Source organism: Carlito syrichta, unplaced genomic scaffold, assembly GCF_000164805.1.
Source record: "Carlito syrichta isolate Samal-C Ts95f unplaced genomic scaffold, Tarsius_syrichta-2.0.1 Scaffold246438, whole genome shotgun sequence".
Lineage (NCBI taxonomy): Eukaryota > Metazoa > Chordata > Mammalia > Primates > Tarsiidae > Carlito > Carlito syrichta.
Window position 1 is genome coordinate 118,921 of NW_007190534.1, and position 25,270 is coordinate 144,190.

General features: G+C 34.7%; 1 pseudogene; it reads right to left on the minus strand.

Annotated features, from left to right (window-relative positions):
• Positions 1-15,769: 15,769 nt before the first annotated feature.
• LOC110595068 lies at positions 15,770-16,058 on the minus strand (annotated as a pseudogene).
• Positions 16,059-25,270: the final 9,212 nt, after the last annotated feature.

The following is a 25,270-nucleotide window of genomic DNA, read 5'->3' on the forward strand; positions in this document are numbered from 1 at the left end:
ATTATTTTCCAGGGCCCATTGGCTTATTTTTAACTAATTAGAATGTAGCCAAAGTGTATCTCCTTGCTTATTTTGTGGCTACCTGCTTCTATAGTCTATGCATCCTATGAACACATGATAACATCTTTTCAAAGCACAGTATCCATGTATCACCCTGTTTTCTATTCTATAATCTCCTCTACTCAGCCTTCAATGCTGTGATCTATTGTTCTCCCAACCCAATTTATCATCATACTTCTTGTTAGATCTAAACAAGAAAGTAGTGACGTTTAATGCACAGTGCATGCACTTTGAGGGTGGGGAGACCAGAGTTAGAACTCAGGATTCACTCTTGACCACTGTGAGATACAGAGACCATTTGAATGTTTTCTCTTTAAGGAATATTGTTTTTCAAAATTGGTATTTTAAAAAACATTGCAACATTGCAATTTTTTAATGAAGAGCAAATTTTGCATCTTTCTATTACCAGTTTTCTTGTTGTGAGAGCTTGATAAATGCTAATTAACTTCAAAACTGAATTCATAGTTCAGTTGTGAAAACTTTACTCTTAAATCATTATTTTCTTATTTTCTCTCTCCCTGTGTGTGTGTGTGTGTATGTGTGTGTGTGTTTCCCAATTCAGGAAGTCAGGCTTTAAAGGGTTTCACAAATACTGGCAATGTATTAGAATATTTACAAAAACTATTCAATTACTACTTTTATGATAATAGTCATGCCAATTTTATAATGGTATTCAGTGTTTAATATGTATTTTTTGTTGTCTTTTCTGTCATTTTTAACTCAGATCCTTAGGTTCTGCTAAATGAATACACAAAAAAGTAAATGAATAAATACGTGTTTTGAAACTAAATTATTGAAGGAAAATACTCTTTGTACCTTTATTGTTGCTATTGCTTTAGCTTTTGACATTGTCACTGCTGAGAAAGAAACATCTATACCCCCTCCTAATGTAGCACATTTATAAGAAATAACAGTTCCGTTTATAAAACTTTTTTGAAAGCTTTGGGTCAGAGTACAATTTCATTTTAAAGCTGTCATTTAAGAATACTCAGATGTACATAATAAAAACCGACATTTCATAGTATCATCTACTTTTACAAAAGAATTTTTATTATTGTTCACTACTGATGTCATATTGAAAGATAATAAGACTTAAAAATTCTGAACTTTACATGAAAATGGAAACTTTTCTATTATGTATTCGATGCTAAGAAGCAGCCCTTTTTAAGGGAACAAGGGATATTGGAATAAATTTCAATAGTTTCCCACCCTCTGTATCAAGAAATATAAAAACACTGTAAACTGTTATTGTACTACTGAATAAACCATCCAGAGAAATTTATTAAGAATGTATAAATAAATCTTAAAGAAAACTACTGATGTGCTCACTTGTTTGTGGTACATAGGTAGGTAGATACGTAGACAAATCAGTAGATAGATAAAGAATACTACTAGTGTTAATTTACCTATTGTTTGCCATGAGGATCTTTGGTACTTATATGCTGAATTCTGAATCTTACTTTTGAAGAAACAAAGAGGAAAAGGTTTATCTTAACAGAGTCCACTGACAAAATCATATTTTAAAATTCCTATGCAGTATTTAAAAACCTTCTTTATAGTTTTCAAGAAAAGCATCTGCATTTTTAGATGAGATTTTGAAATGTCTAAACTCAATAAAATGGAAAAGATAATGTCATTCATAAAATTAAGGCTAAAATCACTTAAAATAATGTCTGATTTTTTATTTAGTTTTATTTTTATTGATTTATTGATTTTTTTCTGTTTGTTGTTGCAGGTTGATTCAGATTTCTGACTTCCACAACCTTACCACTTAGAGGTAGATCTAGCCCCCAAAAGTGAGTGTTTTAAAGATACAAGAATTGAATCATTAGAAATATTTATTTACAATTTCATTTGTCCAAGATTGGAATGTTCAGCTTAGGGGAAAAAATGCTTCCTCACTGAGAGTAATAAAGTAAAAATCAACATATCTAGTTGGGTGGTATTTTTTGTTTTGTTTTTCTGTAAAATGGCAGTCATGACAGTGAGATAATTTCATGCCCTCTGTAACAGATCAAATAATATATTTTGTGTGGTTCAATTTCAGAAAATATTTTATCACTGCAGGTGAATTTGCATGTTTTCTGCTGTCATAACAACAACAACAACAACAAAAATATATATATATAAAAGCAAAAAACAAACTGGTAGTTGTTGGTATGGAAAGAAGGGGACATATATGAGACATATTATAAAAATATGATGGATAGATTTCATCTTTTCAATGGTCAGTGTAGGAAAGAAAATGCACTGACGAATTCAAACTTTTTGGCAACCCCAATAGAGAACACCACTAATCGTATTTTCACCTACTAAAATAATGTGTTTTGTTCAATCTTAATGCTTTTTTTTTTTTTTGGTGGTAAAGTTAAGAGTGAACCCTCCATAGGCTTTATAAATCCATGTATTATGGAGAGTGTTGGTTCTGTTCAATAATATGTGCTCATACAACTCTTTTTCATGATTAAAAAAACAAAAAACACCTGTGATAATATGGTTTTAGAATACTTTCCAATATTCCAAATGAATAAAATTTGAAGTCTTTGCCTGAGGTAAAAATGCATACCTCAGGAAAAGAGTTAGATGTGTTGGTGTCTTTGCACTTTACTGTTGCTGTACATCACATTTATGAAGACATAATAAATAGTCTTAATAGAAAAAGGGCAGTTAGAATAAAATAAAGTGGTCCATCAAGTGCTCAGCCCAAGTTTATTACTGCAATGGACTTGGGTTATAATTACCAAGAGAGGAGAGAATAACTATAAGTTATTTTGATGTAAAAAAGCATATTATACTAAGCCAACACAATAACACAATTTTTATGAACCACAATAATTACACTGAAGGATCGTAGAAGTGCATTTTTCTAAAAGAAGAAGGTAGGTGTTGATAAACCACCATAGAATTTTACAGTTGCAATGAACAAAAATAATTGTCATGGCAAAATAATAAAGTGCATTAAATTTTGTCGCAATGCTTGAGAGAGATTAAATTATAAAATTAAAAAATACTTATTAAATAGTAAGGAAGGTCTTACATTGTATTAAATGTCTTTATTTTGAAATGACATGTTTCTATAGAAATTATCTGTATATTCAATGCTGCTTATTATTTTTCATTGTAGTATGTGGGAGATTGTTTCTGTTGCTGAGAATGCTTTTCTGTAATACAGTGAATTAATATAGGAGAAAATGACTTGTAAGTAAGTGTCTATTAAAATATCTACTTTATAAAACTCTCATTAAGAATTGATCTCAAGCTACTATGATTTTATCAATATATTTGATTTCACATTTGGAATCTTAGAGAAACGTCAAATGTTATCACCGGTTACTTAATGTCTGGTAACTAATAAAACCATATTAATACACATTTGAAGCAAATGACAGGCTGTTAAAAAAGAACACAGGGCCAGGAATATATCATGATAGGATCACGCCATTATACAGGGACATCATGGTAAGAGGTATGAATTTGTATGAACACTATTTATACAAATCTGACTACAGGTTACATAGTCATAGTTGACAGACCAGATTGATTATTAGGAAAAACTGCTGATATAAAACAGTTAAATGTATTAAGTTTAGTGATAAACATGTAGTTTTATAAATGTAAATAAAAATTTTAAAACGTTCTTTAAGTATACCTGTCAGTAAGAATTTTTCTCAGGCAAAACAATAACTAGAGACTCAGACATTATAAGTTGATAAAGGATTGCACTATTTAGACATTCTTGCAACTACCAAAAGAGGGAAGTCCTGGAATAGAGTTTAGGAAGATGTGTAGAATATTTAAAATTTCACAGAGAAGGGCTGAGGGGAAGGCACTGACTCCAAGTTCAAACTGGACGAAGTACCTGACAGTTTTAATCTCCAGTGTCAATCAGAGAACATCATGACTTGCAGGGCAACTTGTACTGAGATTGGATGCAACTTATTCTTCTGCTGGTTTTCAGGAGCTGGGGTTTGTCTATTTGTTTGTATAATTGTTATCTGATGTCTATGGAAGTTAGCTTTGTTTCTTACAGTCTTCTGGCCCTTGTGTCTGCTGATGAGGCCCTATCAAAAAAGGTTGGTATGGGCCACAGCCATAGCTGGATATCCAGTTCAATTAGAGCTGAACAACATTTTGACAATATTAATTTCCCTTTCTCTGGAGGGAATTTGTATACTAAAAATATAATAAACACTAGAAAATATGTCAAATTATACTTTAACTGTTTTCAACTTCCCAAACCACTAGGACTAACATAAATAGTAACATTAGAGAAATAACAAAATAGTAACATTTCAAGGAAATATACACACAATCGTGGTATGTGATGATACCCACAAACTATCCACTGCTTCCATGACCTCTAAAATCTTCTGAAGTGAGGGAGCAACAGTTATTAAAAAGGAAATGGAAAGGAGAGGCAAAACATTTGCAAACCTTGTCTATACCACAGCAAATCAGTCGATGAGTTTGTGAGAGGGAGCACATGAAAAATATCTGTGCGTTTGATTTCATGTAACACACTAAAAATAAAAATCTCATTGCTTTCCACATTTACTAAATAAAAACTAATTAATCAAGTCACTATATGATCCATTTACATTATTATCCATTATTCTTTTAATTTTGATGATATAAGTTCATTCTTTCTCATTTTATCTGTTTCATAATTTCAGATTCACTAAAGCTGTGAATATAACAGCCAACATTTGTTTTCAGTTTTCTTACAGTTAAGGGTTCTCTAAAGAAACACAATCTTACTTCATTTGCTTTTTTCCCCAGTAATGCTGTTGCTATGCCTATCCTAAGAAGCAAATATATTCACTGTGGTAGAGGGGTAGGAGGTGAAAAGAAAACAAATTAAAAAAAAAATCTAAGAAGATTCAATTGTATGATGATGTGTGTGTAGTGCATAGAATATTTTCTTATCCATAATCAAGAACATAAATAAGTATCAATCTGATACTATGAAGTATTTTAAAACATTTAGATGAATGTTCCCAAAACTCTTCCTTTTTTCTTTTTTAAAATAATAGTGTCTAAATACCAGATTCTGTGGTAACATTTGCTATAGATGCTACTAATTTTATCAGGAGAAATATATACAAAGGTATAATGAATTCATTTAAAATTATTCACATCTGTCAATTTATAATTTTCACACAGCAAGGAATGAAAACTGAGATTTGCATCTCATGTCAGTATAGACAAGAATGGTCTCTTTATTAATATTGCATTTATCTACACAGCTTAAGGAAACCAAGGAGTTTGTAGTTGAAAATGACATCTTCTGACATATTTTATTCATTCTTTCAGCAAATGTTTATTGAGAATCTACCCTTTGCCAGCACTTTGTTAAGTTCTGGAAATAGAAAAGAGGAAAATGGGGGAGCAAGGGTGGGATGAGGGGACCCGAATGAGTGAAACATAGAAGAAAGATAAATAGAATACTCAAGAAAGTTACAAACGTGTGGGAGAAAAAACAAATCAGAGTGCGGTATGACATTTTGGAATAAGGGTGGATTTCAAATTTAAATACGTGCTTGAAAGTTATGAGAAAGCTAACCCAAGAGTCTATCTGAGGATAGGCATTCAGGCAGAAGGAACTGTAGGTGTAAGAACAGCAGGACGACTAGCGTGGCTGACAGGGAGGGAGAGAGGAGGAGGACGTGAGGTAAGAAAAATAGCAGGGCTTTAAAAATGTCATGAAAATGGGGAGTCGCTGTAGGACTTTCAGAAAAGCAATGGCAAGATTCAGATTACATTTTCTCAGGATCACTCTGCTCTTTGAGATGAGAATGGTCTGAAGGATTGGTGTCAGTGAGGGAGGTGGGAAGAGATCCAGTTAAGATCCTCTGACTACAATGCGGTGAAATTGGAAGATGGCAACAGGGTGGAGAAAATTGGCAAAATTATGATTATTTTTGATTTTTCCAATAAAATAAGAAAAATGAGACTGATGGGCCATCTAAAGTCTTGAACAAAATGCATCTAATGGAAACTTCTATGTTGACCCTTCAGAAAGTATGAAGATGATGAGACTGTCGAAAACGCCTGCTTAGACTTAAAAAAAAAAAGAACAATAATCATTCTCCACTTCCTCACAGTCAGACCTATTCAGGGAAGAAATTGGAGAAATCTCCGTTTCAACCTCATGCTGGTCTCACAATCAAATACAAAACTGGCGCACGATAACCTGCACCATTGGCTCTGATCTGGGTATTGGTCCAACAATTGCAGTTTCCTTTTTCCTACACTTTATTTCACTTAAACTACTTGAAAGCATAGCATATATTAAAAAATTTTTAAAAAACATGTATTTACAGCTCAACACATTTTTACAAAGTAAAAACACTTAGTAACTACCACCCACATCAAGAAACAGATATTGGCAGTATCTGAGAACTCCCCTCATACCCTAGGCATTTTCAACTCCAAATAAACTTGTTTTGAATGCCACATTAATTTGGCCTGTTTGCACATTATGTACATACATACTCCCATATGTACTCTTCTATGTCTTTGTGTTTGTTGGTTTTAATCAACATCAAATCTGTGAAATTCATTCTTTTTACGATGGATAGTTTGTATATTTTAATTAGTGAATAATATCCATGGTATGAATATACCACAATCCATTTATTCCTTCTACTGTTAGTGTTTGAGTTGACTACAGTGGACTATAGCGTGACAAGGAAGAATGATGCATACATAAAAGTTTATTAGTATTCATTCTAGATTTTAAATATGTTAAACATTATAGTACAGCAAAAATACATCAAATGAATATGAGGTTTTGAAAAAATGTGAAAACATGTGTGTCAGAGGCCAGGATGCTAATATGACTAATTGTTGATTTCATTGTGCCCAATGAAAGATTGCAACCATTCTACACAGTGGCTGAAAAGAGAGAGAAGTCCGACTAAATATTATAAAAAGGTAAAAGGTTCAACCAAAATATGCAAGGAGACCAAACAGAACTAATTTCTACTGCTTGCACTGACATGGCCAGAAAGTAAATGAATGGTTTTCTTTCCTTCTTTATCCTGATAAGCGTTAGTAACATCTCCAGATTCTAGAGCTACGTACTAGTAATAATAAAAATTATCATCAAAACCTCAACATGGTTGGGAACCATTTGGAAATTGGGAAACCACTTAGTCAAAATATAGCCTCAAACCAGTAGCAGAAATGCTCACCTTCTAGGTGATTGTTAAAAGATACTGTGACAACTAATTTTATGACACCAGGGAAGAGAGGAAAATTAGGTAATACTAAAAGGACTGGATATTGATCTATTCAGTCCAACCTAGACTCAATTCAATAAATAAGATAGTCACCTAGAAGTATTATCTTCCAGAGAAAAATCTTGAAACATTAAAAATATAGCAAATTAGAATGAAAGAATTATTTTGATTACTGATAGTGAGAGTGAGTGAACCCCCGGAAAAGAGAGTAGAGAAAGATCTTTCACTCTTGCACTCTTTCTCAATGTGCTCTCCCTTTCCCCTCCTCTCTCTCCCCTCTTCCTCCTTCTCTCTCTCTCTCTCTCTCTCTCTCTCTCTCTCTCTCAAGCACATGCTTTCTCTCTGCAAGTACATTGCTGTTATATCTTACCTTTTGCACTGAAAAACTGTTGGGAAAAATAAAAAACTATCTGAATTCTATGCTCATTCAATTCATCAGGTGAAAGATTTTATTAGGCAATGAAAAAATATGAGTAAAAAGATCTTTTGTCAATTGAAGGACAGTGGGGGCATAAAAAAATGCTATATGGTACCTTTTAAAATATTTCCAATTGGCACTTTCTTAAAATGCTATGTAAAACAATTCTGTAGGGACATGTGAGTGCAATAATTATGCACTCAATGAGGTGCTTCTACTAATCCTTAAATTTCCTAAGGGATAACATCATTATATCCCAGATCTTTGCATTGTGGTATATGGTTTATTGTCTAATAAACAGCTAGTTAATAATAATATTGAGCATATGCAACACACACACACACACACACACACACACAGATGCATACACATATAAAGGGAGAAGTTAATAATGCATTACTCCTGGGTTAATAACTTATTGACTGCTCAGAGCCAAGGGACAGGTCGATGTAAGAAATAGAGGGGAATTCTTTTGGTTCTCTTCACAAATAAATCATGGTATGAGAAAAGATATCTTGTAGAATACATATTAAGAAAAAAAATCACTTACTTGACAACTTGCCCATAAATCTACTTGCAATTTTAATGGAACTCTATAGTCTACTAAACTCACTCATAGAAGGTGGATAAAGTGAAAGCTATTTCTCTTTGAAATTAAAACTACATAATGTATTTTTATTATGTAGATGATGATGTAAATGAATTATAGCGGGATATCAAACTATGCCTTCTAATATTTCCAACACAAACAAGAATGATGCATCATTCCTCCTCCAACCTCATACCTAGTAAGCTTTATTTTTCTGACTTTCTCTTTGGTTGAATTGATTATTTGATCTACATGATCCTAAAACCCAGAATCTAGACTTGTATTTGAATGACCATAGCAAAACATAATCATGATGCTAGGAAATGTCCTTGCAATTCAATGTTACGTTTTATTAAGGTAGTCCAAGTCTCAGTTCTAGGCTCCAGTTGGCTATGACACTCTTTGACTTTCATTGTTTTTATTTATATCCATAATGATTCACAGCTATTTTGCTTTAAAGTGTGACAGTAATTGAATAATACTCTATAATTCTGTTGCTTAAATTGTTTTATCTTTGACCAGTGACAACTGTTTCTGTGAGCTCCTGTGTCACTTTGCTATACCACCATTATTTTTTGTTCATGTTTGTACACTAAAAAATGTACTAGGTATGTCTTGCATATCTCCGGCTTCAGTCTTAGAATCAGCCCTTTTTTACAAGGAGTCCTGGTTCATGAGATTGAAGAATGGCATTTGATCTTGGTGCAAGGTGTACTTTAAGATTTTGAGAGTCATTTTTTTCTAGACCCATTCAGTTGACAAAGAAAGGAAATATATGTATGTATATCAACCCATGTATATACATATCTATAGAAAATTAATGACATCTATGATAGTCTAAAATATGTTCATATTGATGTCTCCAACTCTATTTTATTATCATATGGACTTTTCTAGTAATTTCCTTTTGCTCATCTGTATGATAACTTCCCACTGCAACAATGAGAAACCTGGCTCCCACCATGTGTCATTCCTTTACTTAATTTTTTAGTTCTAGCATATGTGTATAGAATATTGCTTCAGAACTTTTAAATCATATTCCCATAACCAACATTTCATTAACTGGAAAATAATGCTTATACACAGTTTATTGCCTTTAGTCTTACAGAATCCATCCACTTCTAAAATTACTTAGGTCAGCATTCTTTATACCCACCCCTTTCGGTGAGGTTTCATAATACAGTTAGTTTTGTGACTTCTGCATCTCATCCTAAATGCTTTTTTAAAAAATGTAAGTGTAAATGTTCACTCTTTGTGCTGTAAATTCCTATGGGTTTTGTAAAATGCACAGTGTCATGTAGTCACCATTATATCAATAAATCAAATAGCTTTACTTATGTAAAAAAACTAGCTGGGCTCGGTGGCTCAGCCTGTAAGCCCGCACCTTTGGGAGGCTGAGGTGAGTGGATTGCCTGAGCCCGCGGATTCGAGACCCGCCTGGGCAACTTGGCGAGACCACATCTCTACAATAAACCAAAAATCAGCCGGGCGTGGTAGCTCATGCCTATGATTCCGGCTACTCAGAAGGTTGAGGCGGAAGGATCACCGGAGCCCAGCAGGTCGAGGCTGCAGTGGCCAGGAGCGGCCACTGCACTCCAGTCTGGGCGACAGAATGAGATCCAACTCAAAAACAAACAAACAAACAAACAAACAAAAACTTCTATACTTTACCTATTCAACCTTCCTTTCTTTTACTAAAATCTTTCTTTTTTTTCCCCTCAAGATGTCATGTAATTGAAATCATACAGCCGATAGCCTTTTCAGACTGGCTTTTATCACTGACTTAGTGATATGCATTTAAGGTTACATATGTCTTTTTGTGGTTTGATATTTCATTCTTTTATTCAATAAATATTCTCTCGTACGGATGTACCACACTTTATCTATTCATCTACTACAGAACAGCTAAGTTGCTTCCAGTTTAGGTGATTATAAGCAAAGCTACTATTAATATTTGCAAATTTGCGTGTGTGAGGACATACATTTTCAAATTAATCAGTAGATATCTAGAAACATAATTGTTGGATCATATATCAAGTTTATGTTCAACTTTGTAAGAAACTTCAAAACTGTCTTCCCAAGCAACTGTACAGATTTGCAGCTGTAAAGTTTGCTTTCCTACCACCAAAGCATGAGAATTTCTGTTGTTTCTCATCCACATCAGCATATGCCATACCTGTTTATTTGTTCTGTTTTGTTTTTGGATTCTAGTCATCTAATTAGTTGTAATGTATTTCAGTGTTGTTTTAATCTACAAATCCATAATTACAAATGATGTTGCATATCTTTTTTATGCTTATTGGCCATCTATTTTTTTTTTTGGTGAGGCATCTTTTCAGATTGTTTTCCCGTCTTGGTGTTTGTTTTCATATTGTTGAGTTTAAAAGTTGTTTTATGTTTTAGAAATAAGTTCTTTAATGTGTATGTTTTGTAAACACTTTCTCCTAGCCTACGGTGTATCCTTTTATTCTCTTAACAATCTTTCACAAATTTTAATTTCGGTAAAGTTTAATTTAACAATTTTTTTCTTTCTTGTGTTGTGCTTTTGATGTATCTAAAAACTCTTGCCAAACCTAATGTCACATAGATTTTCTCTTATATTTTTTCTAAAAGTTTCTTTTAAATTTTGAATTTTATATTTAGTTATATGATCCATTTTGAGTCAAATTTTGTGAAATGTATAGTCTTTTTCTACTTTTTTTTTTTTTTTGGTATGCGGACTAAATTCTTTCAGTACTATTTGTTAAAAAGTATTTTTTTTTCCATTAGATGCTTTTGTTACTTTGGTAAATGAGCATTGGTTTCAACTTAAAATCATCAACTGTATTAGCCCCTAACTAGAGAGTCAGCCTGTCCTTTGAAACTTTGAAGCCAAGCATTGACTTCTCCTTTCTAACTACAAAGTCCTAGATAGCATTTTCTTCCGACAGAAAACTATTTTATCTACACTGAAGATCGGTTGTTTACTACAGCAACCTTCATCAATTATCTTAGCTAAATCTTCTGGATAACTTGCTGTAGCATCTACATCAACACTTGCTGCTTCGCCTTGCACTTTTATTTAATGGGGACAATTTATTTACTTTTTACTAACCAAATTTTGTTAGCTTCACACTTTTCTTCTGCAGCTTTCTCACTTCAGCCTCCATAGAATCAAAGAGAGTGAGGATCTTACACTGGAGTAGATTTTTGCACAAGGGAATGTTGTGCCTGGTTTGATCATCCATCCAGACCAGAACAACTTTCTCCAAATCAACAATGTGAGTTTCTCTTTCTTTCTTTTTGTTTTTAGCTTTTAATTTTGAGTCAGAATTTCACACTATTGCCCAGGCTATAGTTCAGTGGCATATCGAGACTCACTGCAGTCTCCAACTCCTGAGCACAGGCGATCCTTCTGCCTCAGCCTCCCAAGTAGCTGGGAGGCACATACCACCATGTTCAGCTAATTTTTAAAAAAATTTTGTGCCGGGCTCGGTGGCTCAGCCTGTAATCCCATGCCTTTGGGAGGCTGAGGTGAATGGATTGCCTGAGGCCGCAGGTTCAAGACCCGCCTGGGCAGCAAGACCTCATCTCTACAATAAATCAAAACATCAGCCGGGCGTGGTAGCGCGCACCTGTAATTCCAGCTACTCGGAAGTCTGAGGCGGAAGGATCGCCAGAGCCCAGCAGGTTGAGGCTGCGGTGGCCGGGAGTGGCCACTGCACTCCAGTCTGGGTGACAGTGAGACTCCAACTCAAAAAAAAAAAAAATTTTTTTGTAGTGTCAAGTTCTTGCTATGTTGCCTAGGTTAGTCTCAAACTCCTTGCCTCAAGTGATCATCCCACCTTGGCCTCCCAAATTCCTGGGATTATAGGTGTTAGTCACCACACCTGGCCAGTATGTTTCACTTTCAACTTGTGTGTTCACTTGAGTAACACTTTAAATTTTCCTTAAGAACTTTTCCTTTTCATTCACAACTGGGCTAACTTTTTTGGCACAAGAGACATGACTTTTTTCTTGTCTCAGCTTTCAGCATGCCTTTCTCATTAAGCTTAATCATTTTCCACTTTGATTTAAAGAGATGTGGGACTTTTTCTTCCACTTGGACACATAGAGGTCATTGTAGGGTTATTAACAGGCTTAATTTCAATATTGCTGTGATTCAGAAAATAGAAAAGTCTGAGGAGAAGGAGAAAAACGGAAGAATACTGATTGGTGGGGCAGTCAGGACACATGCAACGTGTAACAGTTGTTTATATGGGCATGGTACATGGCAGCATAGAAAACTACTGTAACATCAAAGATGACTGATTACATATCACCATAATAAGTATGATAATAATGAAAAGTTCAAAATATTGTGAAAATCATCAACTTGTGATAAACATTAAGTAAGCACATGCTGTTGAAAATGTTGCAGTAGACTTGCTTGACGTAGGGTTGCCACAAACCTTCAATTTGTGAAAAATAAAATGTCTGTGAAACACAATAAAGTGAAACAATACAAGAAGTATGTCTATGTATAAGGATGCTCTTTATTCCTGATAACTGTCCTTTTCCTGAAGTTATTTTTGTCTGAAATTAATATAGTTATTTCAGCTTTCTTTACAGAATTGTTAGAGTGTAATATTTCTCTTGACGTTTTAACTTATTTGATGTTGATATTTAAAGTGGGGTTACCTGTAGACATCACATAAGTGAGTTATTTTTAATTCACTATGACATCCTCTGATACTCATAGACTATCCACATTTAAAGTGATGATTGATATAGTTGGATTAATATCTATCATGTTTGTAACTCTTTGGTAATTGTTGCATTTTTTCCCATCTTTTTTTCACTTGTTTTCTGCCCTCTTGCTTTTTGTTTGAGCATATATTATGCTCTTTTTTCCTTTTAAAGCATATTGGTTATAACTTAAAACTTCTAGTATTTTTCATAGCATTTATAATATACCTTTTAAATTAATCGACATTAAGCTCAAAATAAAACTGTACCACCTTATAAGTAGTGCAAGTACCTATAACAGAATATTGTGAATTCCTCTCTTTTCTCTTACATAATCTTTATATTACTGCCACTTATTTCAATTATCCATATGTTATACTCTTTTTTTTTTTAAAGAATAAGAAACCCTTTTATGCGACTTGAGGTTTTACGTGAACATATCAAATTTTGTAGAAAAAAATAATCAACACGGGCATACAAATACAAGGTATATACCAGATACCTGCCCTAAACGCCTGATTTCTCTTGGATTTCAAAATGCCATTATTCTTACTACTACTGCTACTGCTTCTTCACCACGTGCATAGTCTCCAAAAAGCAACCAGACACTCCTAAAGCAAGTTCTATTATATCACCCGTTTGGCCCACAATGTCCTATGTGATCGGTGAACACACAACCCCTGCCCCAATACCACTCATGTATTTTTCTGGTCTTATTTCTTCCCATTCTCCTGAACTCTTTTTATCCCAACCATACTGACCTCTTGACTATTCCTGTCCCTGGCATCATGGCATGCAGCTCCAACTTTGGGGCCTTTGGACTTGCTCTTACCTGAAATGTTCTTCTCCCAGATACCCTTAAGACTTGGTCACTTCATTCTTTCAGGTCTCTGTTGAAATGCCACTTCCCAAGGAGGCTTTCTAAACCATCTTATATAAAAGAACAATGCCCCACAACCTTCCTTAACACCCTTTACTCTGCTTTTTCTCCACAGCACTTAATAAATTGACATATTTATGTTTACTGCCTGTCTCCTCTAGCTAGAGCATACGCTCTTCAAAGGGCAGGGACTTTGTTTTTGTGAACTACTCAAATCCTGTCACTGAGAAAGAACAGTGGCACAAAACAAGCACTTAAATGTTTGATGAACTTTATTTTCATCATGATTTATAAAAAAAGAACTTTCCTGTAGGGTTGGGCATGGTAGCTTATGCTTTTATGCCTGTAATCCTAACACTTTAGGAGGTCAAGGTGGGAGGATTGCTTGAGGTCAAGAGTTTGAGATCAGCCTAGGCAACCTTGCGAGACATACAAAAACTCAAAAAATTTGCTGGGTGTGGTGGCGCACACTTGTAGTCATAACTACTTGGGAGGCTAAGGTGGAAGGATTGCATGAGTCTGGGAGGTTGAGACTGTGGTGAGTCATGATTGTGCCACTGCAATCTAGCCTAGGCAATAGAGTGAGATCCCCAACTAAAACAAAACAAAAAACAACTTCCTTGTAGTGCTTATATGAGGAAAAGCTAAACAAGAACTTGAGGCTTCTAGAATTGTGTATTTCCTCAACTTTCATGGATACAAGTAGGTCTATTTTAGGTCTATACTGCTGTCTACTAGGATTTGAAATGAGGAGGGGAATCCAGTGAATACAACTTCTACTATTCTCAGGGAATCAACTGTCAACCCAGAATTCCTTCCCTCTCATTTCACCTCAAGGTTCTCTTTGTCACAAAAAGGTCAGGGACCCCTGGAATACTGTGCTGTACCTTGCACAAAGCAGGTACCTAGACTGAATGACTGCATTTCAGCCTTGGAAACAACCCATGCTAAATCGCTTTGGGTTGGAGATGATAACCAGAATAGAAAACCTTCTCAATCAGAGTTGAATCTTGTAGAAGTTTTTATTTCAGTGATCAAAAAAGAATGTAGTAAATTGCATCTACACTGATTAATATTAGTCATGTACCTGTACCTGAAACTGCTGTTGGTTTTTCACTGGCCTAAATCTTTATAACTTGTTCAGGCATATCTTTGAATTTTTGTGCCCTGACAAACAGGGCAAATTCACTTCTTCCTTGTGGCAGTCTAGTGATGAAAATAATGTTCACTGGCTAGATTCCTTAGAACTAAAGGCCTCTAGACTCTTAGGTTGCCTATACTACCTTGAGACCATACTTTGTAGAGATATTTAAGTAAATCATAGTATGAGGGAAAGACATAATCTAGAAACTTGAGGTGTACTGATGAACATTCTACAGATCTTTTTTTCTAGCATTGATGGTCAAGCACTGGAGATGGCCAAATTATTCTTCCTCCAATGCTGCTCTTTCTGACAGACACAAAGATCTCCCCAGAAATCTGAAATGAATCCACATAAATGAGAGATTTTACCTATGTCGTCTCACTGTCAAGTTACAGAAAGCAGTTTCACTATCAAAATTATAGGAAGCAGTTCACGGGACTTTGAGAAAAGCATAGTCCCACCTATAGTAATATGCATCTAATAGAATTTTCCATTCATCTGTCAACTATTTCCACAAGACTGGCATTAAAAAACACAACCAAATACACATATGACTCTCGAGCCCCACACGCACAAAAATTGGTCTTTGTTCATTCTCAGATGACAGGCTGTCCCAAGAGTGACAAAAGATGGAAGTCAAACCCCCCATAGTTGTTTTTTCAATCATTCCATCAACAGCTCTTCATTTCTTGAACTACTTTCCTTTTCTAAAGAGGTAAGGCTGAGGTCAGTCAGAAAGGCTTTATGAGAAGACTGGCTTGGATTTCTGAGTCTGTTCTGGTCGATTCAAGATGAATTTGCTTGTATCAATGAAGCGTTCAATGCAGTTCACAAAACAGGCCTCAGCCCAACTGTCCAACTTTGGTCCAACAAAGTTCTGTCATCTGATGTACCAGCTGCTGGAAGCACTGCTTCTGCATCTCCACCTCCATGAAATGTTGCAACTGCAGGTCCACCGTCCCCAAACCTGCCAGGGAGGAAAAGGAAGAGGAATCAATCCCAGCATGACCACGCATGCTGAGATGAACTCCCTTATGTTATACTCTATACATTGTCACTGTGATTATATTAACCAGTGATCTTTAGATTACAGATAAGTAAGCATTTTATTTTGCTTTCATTTCTTTCACTTTTTTTTTAAATGCAAGAGTTGTGGTGTACATGTGAGGGTTTATTACATAAGTCAGTTGCATGGAAGTGAGGCTTGGGTTGCTTCTTGTGAATGTTGAACCTGGTACCCCAGTGTGCCCCTTTTCCCTCCCTCCTTCAGCAGTGTCCAGCTCTGTTGTTCCTACCTTTGTACTCTGCAGTAATCAGGGTCTAGTTATGAGTGAGAACATTCGGTATTCAATTTTTTGTTTTCTGGATTGTTCACTTGGGAATAGTGGTCTCCGTTGCATCCCATTGCTGCAAAGGACATAATTTTGTTCTTCGTTAAGGCTGCATAGTATTCCATCATGTATATGCTGCCTCTGGAGAAGATCTCTGATGCCTCAGTCTATAGATTAGTCTAGGAAATGAATGGTGACCAGAACTTTGTTCTGATCTCCTTTTAATAGCTGTATTATCGTCTCAGATGTTGTCATGGTTGTGCTAGTGGACCTCCGGCCAGGAGGTGGTGATTGCAAGAGACAGCCAGCTATGGTGGTGGCTGTGCTTTTTTGCTTGGCCTTTGTTTTCCAGAGAAGTACACATATGTCCTGGGAGATGGGTGAGGCTATGGAAACTCCCAAAGTTTCTCAGTCCCTGGACTTTCTAGCTGGGCAAAGGGCAAAAACTGGTTGGGGAGTGCTAGGTAAAACTGGACTGTGCTCCAGTTCTCCACTTGAGCACATGATGGAAAACGGGTCTCCTGGCTGCTGTGGCCATGCTGTGGGGATGGCTGGGTCATTTCTGTTGTTCAAAAGAGTTCACACAGGAAAGAGGGATTGCCAAGAGGACAACAACCATCCCCTGCCACCCCTGGCTCTCCTTCCTGTGTCTGAGGCTGTCCATACTTAGAACTCAAAGTTTCTTTCCTCAGCAATGTTTTTCCCACAGGCTGGAACTGCCTGGTCTGCTTTCCAGCTCCTCAACTGTATGTACTCTGTTATGACTGGATTGCGAGAAGGAGACACGCCAGTATGCCAAGTCCAAATTAATACTGAATCCTTTAGTAGCGCGCGGTCAAGAGTAGGCTCTTGGCATGAAGTTCTTGATACAGAATATAATCAGCAAAAAGCTTATATAGGTAAAATCTGCAGGTTGGCTACATAGCAGGGGGTGAGTGTACAAGGAACTAAAAACAAAAGGAACAAAATATAAGAACAAACTATCGAGACATGGTGGGGGGAATTTTGTAAGTAATAATTCCTTAACAATTTCTTGGCACAACATCTGATTTCAGTCAATAAAGCATACAATTGCACGCAACCTGTAGCTAGGGAGTATTGCAAACGGTCAGCATGATCGGTCAGCGTAAGCAGCTCAGGGGAACTAAGCTGTGGGTCTGTAGTTATGGGAACGTTCCAGCAATTATATGTATACATTGGGGGGTCATTTTGAGGTTAGGCAGGCAGCTAAGATGGAGGATTTCAACAAAACGGAGTTACTTATGTCAAGCAAGTGATTGCAATTATTTGCTGCATTTCATTAGCTATTTCACTCAGTGGAAACTGGGATGCGCCTTGGGTCCCCTGCCTCTGTGGCCGTGCTGCAGGAATGGCAGAGCTATTTGATGCACAGAAGCTTTCATGCAGGGAGAGAGGGGTTCCCAGAGTGACAGAGCTCCTCCTGGCTTCCCTTCCCTTGTTAGAGTCTGCGTGTTCAGAACTCAAAAGTTCTCTCAGCAACAGGATCTCTCACTAGAGAGATCTAGCTCCAAACTAGAATTGCATGCAGCCTGCAACAGCAGAACTTGCTCTTGGAGTGAGTGAAGGTAGCTAGGCTGGGGTTCTCTTCCAGCCTGGGATCTGATGGCCAAGCATTGACTGTAGCGTGTAGTTTTCTGGATGGTTCAGCTGTAGGTGTTAAGAGCTTGGATTGTTTCCCAGTTCCACCTGGGTATATAGCTGTGCCAGAGCCAGACCGGTTCATGTGGGACTGGAGTCCCATGAGGCTCAGGGGACCCTCCCTGTTCATGGAGGAGGAAGCCTCAAATTCCTAATTTCCCCCACACACCATTTCCCACATTCAGTGGCTGCTCTCAGCTTCCACTGTGATCCTGGCAAAGAGGGGGCTTCCTGACTCTTAAACAGGATGCCTGTTTTCTGTCTTCCCTGCTTTCTGTGTGTCCCAGTGGTCCTCTATGGGTTGTCGGGGGCGACCTCTGTGTCAACTTGCTCTGATTGCTGGATATCTCTGACTGCTGGGACTCTCTTCCTTGGTTTGTTCCGAGGGAGAAGTATCAGTTGACTGCTTCTAGGTGGACATCTTGAATTCCATGTATTCCTTTTTTTTAATGGTCTTCCTTTTCCTACAGATATACATTTCTAACCAATATTATTTTTCTCCCCTCTGAATATCTTATTTTTATTTTAATATTTCATGCAAGATAAATCAACGGGCTACAAACTCCCTCTGTTTTGTGTGTTTTTGTTTTGTGACAAAACCTTTATTTTTTTCTTCACTTTTGAAGGATAATTTTACTGAATATAGATATCTGGGTTGAAAGAGGTTTCTGTCAACACTTTGAATAATTCACTCAGCTCTTCTTGTTTGTATGAATAATCACTAGAAATCCACTATAATCATTATGCTTGTTCTTTAGTTTAATTCTCACCTCCCTCTCCCTTCTTCTAAGATTTTATGTTTGCATTAGGTTTTCTGCAGCTTAAATTTGGTATGGATAGTTACAATTTTGTTTGTTTGTTTATGTTGCCTCACTGTCTCTGAACCTCCTGGCTGTCTGGTATCTTGCCTGTTATTAATTTTAAAAAAGTTTTTGAGCAAAAATAAACATTTGAATGCCAACACTTATTCTGCTTTGTTTGCTCCTTTTTATATTCCAATTACATTAAGTGTTTCTACCAGGAACACTTATTGGGCCTTATATCAAAACTGTAGATCACTTTGGGTAGCACTGACATCTTAACAATGGTAAGTCTTCCACTCAGTGAGCACAGAATGCCTTTGCATTTATTTATGTCTTCATTAATTTAGTTCAACAATATTTTGTAGTTTTCAGTGTACAATATTTCCTGTCTCTGGTTAATATAATTCTTAAGTAGTTTATTCTTTTTGAAGCAATTGTAACTGGAATTATTTTCCTAAGTTCATTTTTGAATTGATAATTATGAGTGAATAGATACAGAACATATTATTGTGCATTGACTATGTACCCTGAAATTTTATGAATCTACTTAATAGTCATATATTTGTGTGTGAAATATTTAGGATTTTCTACATACAAAATTATATCATTTGTAAACAGATAATTTAACTTCTTCCTTTTATTTTATTTTATTGCCTAGTTTTTGTGGCTAACACTTTTAATATTGTGCAAATTTAAGATGTGACAAAGCAGACATCCTATTCCTAATCTTAATGTTAGAGAAAAAACTTGCAGTCTTTCACTATTGAATATGATGCTAGCTTTGTGTGTGTGTATGTGTGTGTGTGTGTGTGTGGTCTTTATTGTGTTGAAGTAGTTGCATTCTGTTTCTAGTTAAGCATTTTTTTTTGTTCTGAAAGCATTTTGACATATATTTTCCTTGACATCAACTGAGATTATCATGATTTTCTAGACCTAACTATATGACCAACTACTCTAACAGACACATTGATCACTCCTGCAAACAACAGGAAAATACATATTCTTCTCAAGTGCACACAGAATGTTCTTCAGAATAGATCATATGTTAGGCTAAAAATAACTCTAAATAAACCAAAAAATATTGAAATCATACAAAGAATTTTTTCTTACCAGAATAAAATGAAGCTAGAAATTAGTAACACAAGGAAAACTAGAAAATACAAAAATGGGGTAACCCATTCGGGTCCTCTCCCACTGTGAGAGTTTTTCTGTCCTCTCAATGAATTTTCCTTAAAAAAAAAAAACAACACAGAAAATACAAAGATACATGGAAATAAAACAAGACACCCTTAAAAAAATCAATGAGTCAAAGAAATAATCACAGGAAATTAAGAAATTTTTAAAGATAAGTAAAAACAAAAACTTCTAGGATATAGCAAAAGCAACGCTCAGATAAGAAACAGTTATAAATATCTCCAATAAAAATATCTCAAAAATCTCAAATTAATAATCTAACTTTACACTTGAAGGAACAAGAAAAAAAGAAGAGCAAATCAAACTAAAACATACAGAAGGAAGAAAATAATGAAGATTAAAGTGGATATCAATGAAATAGAGAATAGAAAAAAAACAATAGAGAGAATCAATAAAACCAAAATTGTTTTCTTTAAAGATTAATAATACTGACAAAAACTTAACTAGTCTGACAAAGAAACAAAGAAAGAACAAGCAAATAACTAATGTCAGAAAAGTAACTAGGGTATTACTACTGACCTTAAAGACTTTTAAAAATAGTATGAGGATACTATAAATAATTGTATGGCAACAAATTAGATCACATCAAGAAATTTTAAAAGATCCCTAGAAACCCCTGAATAACAAAACAGACACAAGAAATAACAGAATATCTGGAACACACATATAAGAAACCGAGAGATTATATTACTATTTGAAAATCTGTCAATAATTAAAAGTTCAGAAACAGATGGCTTCATTGGTAAATTCCACAAATATTTAAAGAAGAATTAACACTATTCCTTCTCAAACTCTTCCAAAAATAAATATGAAGGACATTTTTGTATCTTTTTTTGATGAGGTCAAAATTGTCCTTGTACTAGCCAGTTAAAGATATCACTTAAAAAGAAACTATATATCATATGTCTCATGCATCTGGATTAAAAAATCCTCAACAAAGTACTAGCCAAACTAAATCTAACACCACATTTAAAAGATTATATATTATTACCAAGTGATGTTTATTCTAGGGATGCAAGAAAACTTCTATATGAGACAGTAAGTCAATCTAATATGCCACATTAATAGAACACAGAAGAAAGCAGAAACAAAATCATGATTACCCAACTGATACAATAAAAGCATTTGACAAAATCCAATACCTTTTTGTTACAAATAAACTCAGAAAAAATATAGTAGATAACTTTTTAAATATGAAAAGGGACATTGATAAAATATATCACAACTCAATATACTCAATATACTCAATAGTGAAAGATTAAAAGCTTTCCTCCTAAGATGAAAAAGATGACACCCTTTGTCACCACTGGTATTTAACATGGCACTGGACATTCTAGTCAGAACAATTAGGCTGGAAAAATAAATAAAGGACATAAAAATGGAAAAGAAGATGTAAAATCATATATAGTCACAGATAACATGATCTTATATATAAAAAATCCAAAAGAATCCATACACATCCACACAAATACTACCACAGCTAAAAAATAAATTCAGTCTGGTTGCAGGGCATAAAATTAAAACATTAAAATTACTTGTGCTTCTATACAACAGCAATGTGCAATCCAAAAAAAAATTTAAAAAGCACATAATTTCATTAAAAAACATCCAAAAGAATAAAACACCAAGGTACAATTTAGCAAATAAGATACAACATTTGTACACTGAAACCTACAAAACATTCTTGAAATATATTAAAGAAGGCCTAAATAATAGAAAAGATATCCTGTGTTAATGGTTGAATGGTATTCAGATGGCAGTACTAACCAAAGTTATTTATCAGTTCAATGCAATCTCTGTTAAAACAAATGGCTTTTTTTGTTTGTTTGCAGAAATGGAAAAGTCAATCATTAAATTTATATGGATTTGTAAGTGTGTCCAAGTCACCAAATTAATCTTGAAAAGGGAGAACACAGTTGAATGACACACACCTGATTTTAAAATTTACTACAATTTTAGAGTAATTAAAATAGTGTGGTACTAGCCTAATGATAAATATACAGACCAATAAAATAGACTTGAGAGTCCAAAAATAAATTCTCACATCCGTTGGTGATCAATTGATTTTTAACACAAGTGACAAGACTATCAATAAGGAGAAAAAAACAAAACAAAACAAAAACGCTCTCTTCAAATAGTATTGCTCGGACTGATGATATTTACATGTGAAAGAATGAAGTTGGATGATCATCCACATCATTTAAAGACATTAACTCAAGATGGATCAATGATCTAAAATATAAGAGTTGAAACCATAAAACTCTTAAAAGAAAACATACATATACGTCTTTGTGAATTATTTGGCAGTAATTCTTAAATATAAAACAAAAACATAAACAACAAAAACAACAAAAAAGGATAAATTTTACTTCACCAAAATTAAAAACCTTTAGGCTTCTAAAAAATATTATCTATAAAGTAAAAAGACAACCTACAAAATAGAATAGAATATTTGTAAGTTGTGTATCTTACAAGGGTCAAATATACAGAATATATTTTAAAAACTCATATTTCAGCAAGAGAACAACAAATACACAATTAAAAAGTGAGCAAAGACATTTCTCTACAGATGCACAGTGTCCAATAAACTCATGGAAAGATGCTCACCATTAGTCACTAGGTAAATACAAATAAACTACAATTAATACCACTTCACACTTTCTAGGATGGCAATAATAATAACAACAACAATAATAATAACAAAAAAGTAAACTGAAAGTAGCAAATGTCCATGAAGGTTTGCAGAAATTGGAACCCTCAAATATTGCTTATGGGAATGTAAAATGGTGCAGCTACAGCGCAACACAGTTTGACTCAAAATGTTAAACAGAATTACTATAGAAATCAGCAAATTGATGCTTAGATATATATGCAAAAAAATGGAAACAGGTACTCAAATAAATATATGCACATGAATACTAATAAATACTCACCATGGCCATAAGGTAGAAACAATCCAACTGTTTGTCAAAAGGTAAATAAATAAAATATAGTATGTATATGGAATTTTGTTCATCATAAAAAAGAATGCAGTACTTACACGTGCTACCATACAGATAAACCTCATAAATATTATGCTAACTAAAAAACACAAATAAAAATATAAAAGGCCATACAATGAATGATGGAATTTATATAAAATGTCCAAACTAGGTAAATTAATAGAGGTAGCCTACTGGTATTGCAAGGGGTTCAGAAGAGAGAGGGTGGGGAACAAATGTTTAATGAGTATGGGCTTTCTTTTGTGGTGATAAAAACTTTTTAGAATAGAAATTAGTTGTGGTTGTTTAACACTGTTATTCTACTAAATGCCGCTGAATTATTCACTTCAAAATTGTAAACTTTCTGTAATGCTTACCACAATAATAAAGTCACTAAAAAGATGTTATATTCCTTTTTTTTTTTTCTTTGTATTGATTCAGGGTCTTATTTTGTCACCCAGTCTTCTGTTCCACGTGTCCACGAAAGACTAGGCTCAAGCAATTCTCCTGTCTCAGCTTTCTGGGTAGCTAGAACTACAGGTGATTAATTTTCCAAAAAATTGTAGAGACAGGATCTCAGTATGTTGTCCAAGCTATTCTTGAACTCCTGGCTTCAAGTGATCCTCTTAGCCACTCAGATGGCTGGAATTACAAGCATGAGCTACCACGCTCAGTCCCAGTGTTGCATTCTTAATTCTAATATTTTCTCTTCCAATTTTATTATTTTTCACAGAGTTAAATATCCCTCTATTTTATGGTATCGATATTAATAAAATAAATTACTTAATAAAAATATTGATAAAAACTCTTGAACACCAAGTATAGAGAGAACATACCTCGAAATAGTAAGAAACATCTATGATAAACCCACAGTCAACATATTGCTAAATGGATAGAAATTGGAAGCATTTCCTCTGAAAACTAGAGGACAAGGTTGCCCACTCTCACCCCTCCTGTTCAACATAGTGTTGGACATCCTAGTCAGAGCAATCAGTCAAGAGAAGAAATCAGGGATATCCAAATAGATGAAGAGGAAGTTAAGCTATCCCTCTTTGCTGATAATATGATCCTATACCTTGAAAACCCAGGAGAATTCGTGAGAAACCTCCTCGCACTGAAAAAGGACTTTGGCAAAGTCTCAGGGTACAAAATAAATGTACAAAAGACTGTCACATTTTTATACACCAACAACAAACAGGCAGAGAACCAAATAAACAGCAAAATCCCATTCACAATAGCCAAAAAGAAAATGAAATACCTTGGCATCTTCCTAACCAAAGAAGTGAAAGACCTTAACAACAAAAACTACAAAACACTGCTCAAAGAAATCAAAGAAGACACTAACAAATGGAAAAATATTCCACGCTCATGGGCTGGAAGAATCAACATTATTAATATGTCCATCCTACCCAAGGCAACCTACAGATTTAGATAAATTAGATAACAGCTAGGTATTTTGTTTCGTTACAATAATAAATTTACTATAGGATGGAAAAGGCAGTATGGCAATTATTATTCTAGAATGTAGTAATTAGATAGACAACTTAAACAAGATAATTCTGATTTTCAGCTTTTTTATCCCAGGATGATAATTTGTTTTGCTTATAACACCAGAGTCAGATTTTTAATATAAGCATGAAAAATTATGGGGAAATTTATCTTCTCTTGAAGAATGATAGTTTAGACATAGAGTAAAATTAGAAAAATATAAGCATTGCAAAAGTCCAAATCATTGTTTAATTATATTTGGAAATACAATACAATAGGCATTCTTTTCCACTGGGTGAGTAAGGAAAAATATCACAGTGTCTGCATTTGCAAAACATAAATAGCATATCATCACTTTATAGTGTTAGTTATACTTTTTGACATAGTTTAAAAATGCAGTATACCATTTAAAAAATATGTATGAGTTGTAAAAGATAATATTGAGGAAATGAAACAATTTTTAGATAAAGACTTCTTTATAGTGACTTCCTGATGCAGAGGAAATATATTCTCAGTTTTGAAACATTAAAATTACGTATTTGTGTGGGTGTCTGGGAATGTTTTTCTATGTGCAGATGAAGAGAGAGGGAGGGAAAGCGGAGGAGAGAGACATACATCATATGTGCACTATTTATTTTTATATCATATATAATTTTAACTGTGATTATTTGATAGCACCATAGTGACCATAGGAGTGGTAACTTTTGTTCAGTGTATGCTAAAGAAATAATTGAAGTATAAAATGTGAACTTGTCATTGCTATTTTGTCCTG